At 39.5% G+C, this 3,309-nt stretch overlaps 1 protein-coding gene across 1 annotated transcript in view; it reads right to left on the bottom strand.

Annotated features, from left to right (window-relative positions):
• Positions 1 to 2,880: 2,880 nt before the first annotated feature.
• Positions 2,881 to 3,309, bottom strand: part of LOC101853453 — a gene marked incomplete at its 5' end in the record, with an annotated part of 9,713 nt that continues 9,284 nt past the window's right edge. Inside the window, 1 exon segment of the mRNA XM_013080907.1 lies at positions 2,881 to 3,077.

Below are 3,309 nucleotides of genomic sequence, written 5' to 3'. Positions count from 1 at the left end.
ATATATATATATGTGTGTGTGTGTGTGTGTGTGTATGAATGTGTGTATTTATATTTATTCACCTGGAGCAGAAGCTGGCATAGGTGTATTGGTTTCTGTAAAGGGGTCGCTGATTGGGTACCCAAAATGAAGCAGTGTGTCTGATAGGTGACATAAGCCAGAGCAGAGAATGATCTACGAGTACAACACGCATTTACAATGCCCCCCTCCCACCCCACCCCGTCGACCGATCGCCAGTGGCTTAGGTAAGATTTGCTTGGGTTCGTTCTTGTTAGAAAACTGTGCTAAGAATCATCGCTTGGGCTAGCTGATAGGGCACACTGTTACGTTGGACCCGAGTCCCTCGTATTCTTCTTTGATAAAGACAAGGTAAAGTGTACCCCATTTATATCAGTCAAAGGTTATAACAGGATTCCGGCCATGGCAGGAAATCCATAAATCCGACCTTTTATAATCTATAATAAAAAGTTATTTATAGCAAGCATTCGGATAGACATGTTAGGCTAACAGTGTTCCAATCATTGACAAAAGCCCAACTAAAACAAATCGACAAGAGGGCAGGTAAAAGCAAATGAATCAAGGCAACAGATAACATTTACGGTGAAGTGGACTTACGTGACCTACGGTAGGCTAAGTGGATTGTGACACAATTCATGATGTTTCATATCGTGTGCATGTACAGTGTATGTGTGTGTGTGGGGGGGAGAAAGCTGGGTTCGCTTTGGTGTTTATGAAAATTCAGTCAGTGACTTCGCATTGCCAAAGTCTGGTACCACATTGCCATCTTATCTCCTGATGCGGTGAAGAGACTTGTTTTAGAAGAAAAAAAAAGATTGAATCAAAAGCAGGCTCCGAACGTTAGAACTACCGCATATCTATGTCATTTACCCAATCTCTATGAAACTGAGAAGCTAGAAAAAGGAACAAAAAGGTAGGGGCGGGGGATATCACTCGTAAAGAAAAGTGATACACTTGATAAATAGATAGCGGGTAATCTTTTTTTTAAAGGAAGAATGGTCCGATTCGTTAATCATTAGTTACAGGGTACGAAAACTTCATTCCTGTCTGTAACAGGATTCTGTCTTTACAGTGATATCACATCAGTCCCGGCGATATTGTTTTTACCGAGGCCTGTGGTTTGCTGACATGAATAAGAAATAATCCGTTGAACTTTTTTTCACTGGGAGTCCGCTATCGGTGGATACGAGGTTCGCTGTAAAGGAATTCATAAGTTTACAAAGCTGCAGTTAATCATACACTTGTACTAATTCCTGTTGTTCCTTTCGAAAGGTTTACTTTGCTTATAAATAAGCTTTGCAATTTTCATTGAGGTGAATTTTTTAATGCTATCATATTTATTAACGAAAATAACAATGACCAATGTAATACTGTGGCCTCGCCAGGACAATAATTTTCTTTACGGCAGCAAGTATATAACTTAACAAAACGTTCATAACAGTGCCCCTTTCATTGTTAGCTTGTAAGATGAGGAAAGCTATATTATATTGACCAAGCTTTTGACGAAACGTGAAGTGTGCCCTCACGAGATATGTGACACCGAACACTCTTACATGCAACATCATCTCTGCACCTCCCATCACCTCCCCCTCCCTCTCTCTCCCTCTCTCCCTCTCTCTCCCTCTCTCCCTCTCTCTCTCTCTCTCTCTCTCTCTCTCTCTCTCTCTCTCTCTCTCTCTCTCTCTCTCTGCGTGTTCGTTTTCTCACTTTTTAAAAATCCCAATCCCCCTAACAAAAAACAAACAATCAATATTTGTGGTGTAGCGATCAGGCGCTTCACTGTCCCACTCGGGAGACTTGAGTTCGGTTCCTGAGCATTGAGACTTTCTTTTGAGTAGCTGGGTCTTTCTGCTCGGATGTGGTATCCCTCTTAGACCGAGTTAGCTTTGACAGTGACTGGCAGGGTCGAAAGCCAGCTTCCTAAATGATGTAAATTGTGTCATAGACGTGAAAAAACACTTGCATTACCACCACCCCCCCCCCACACACACACACACACAAAAGCGACCAACAAACAAACAAAAACAAAAAAACCCTTCACCATACACACATCAAGGTAAATGCACGGGACAACCAGGGCAAACAAAATAAACTGAAATGTATGCTAAATTGAACACAACTTCTTGGAGGGAACTGAATGAACATACAAAAAAGACAAGACTGCACTAAAATAAAAATTAGTGAGAGACACGATAAAGTTTCGTCAACCACTAAAGCAAATTTTGTGGTTCCGTTGGTGAAAACAGTCCAAGCAAAAGAAAATAGTAGCGATGATCATAAAAAAAACTGTTGAAGATTTCATACCGCACAGCAATCTCTGACTGAAAATTGACGTCATGGTCACTATTTTTAGTACCGAGGATTCATTTTGTTCAAAACAAACTAAGATTTACAAAATGGAGCGTCCTGTGTCCTGCTTCATAACTAAACTGTTAGAAACACATCAGTCGAGATTGTTTTACGGTTTGGAAGAGGAGAAGCTTGCGGTTACAACGATACTAAAACATGTTAGTGTTTAGGGGGAGACACGTTGTTGTCATCACCGTCTAATTATGGACTCATTTGGGGGTCATTTTATGAAAAAAGGGCCTTATTTTGGGGATTTACCCTAAAGGAAATTACCCTAAAACGATTTTTTTAAAGAGTTTCTAATTGAGGTCAGGGGGTATCGGTTCCTAACATATTCAGGTACTCAAAAATATAAAAAGTTTAAAATCGATATTTTGACCCAAACATCGTACTTTGAAGACCCGCGCCTTCCTTTAACTCACCACAATAAAGAGTGAAATAGATAACAAAAGCAACGACCTCACAATAACATCAATGACAATAAATATGATTACACTGAAAATGACAACGATATGGATTAAAACAATCATTTTAATAGTAATTATTATTATTTATCATTTTCATTATCATGTCTCTGTGCTGTCCTTTGGAGCAAAGAAACTGAGCCCCTTTTGTCAAAATGTATACCAAAGTTGTAGTCGGTGTATAGTTCATACCGAAACTTTTCCTCCATAAGTCCAGGTCATTCGGCCCGTCTACACGTTTCTGGACTGCAGAAAGAAACAGAAACAAAAACAGAAATAAATAAATAAATAAATATGAGTGTAGAGCCTTAAAAAAGAATGACCCAACAAACTTTAAAATGTGAGCTCAGATCTGCAACAGACATGAGGATAACTAAAGCATTTTAGCATGTTATTATGGACAATTTATAGAATACAACTTATTGACTGTTCTCTCTCTCTCTCTCTCTCTCTCTCTCTCTCTCTCTCTCTCTCTTTG

The sequence above is a fragment of the Aplysia californica genome, unplaced genomic scaffold, assembly GCF_000002075.1.
Source record: "Aplysia californica isolate F4 #8 unplaced genomic scaffold, AplCal3.0 scaffold00105, whole genome shotgun sequence".
NCBI classification, from domain to species: domain Eukaryota; kingdom Metazoa; phylum Mollusca; class Gastropoda; order Aplysiida; family Aplysiidae; genus Aplysia; species Aplysia californica.
This window is presented reverse-complemented; position numbering and strand designations above follow the sequence as displayed.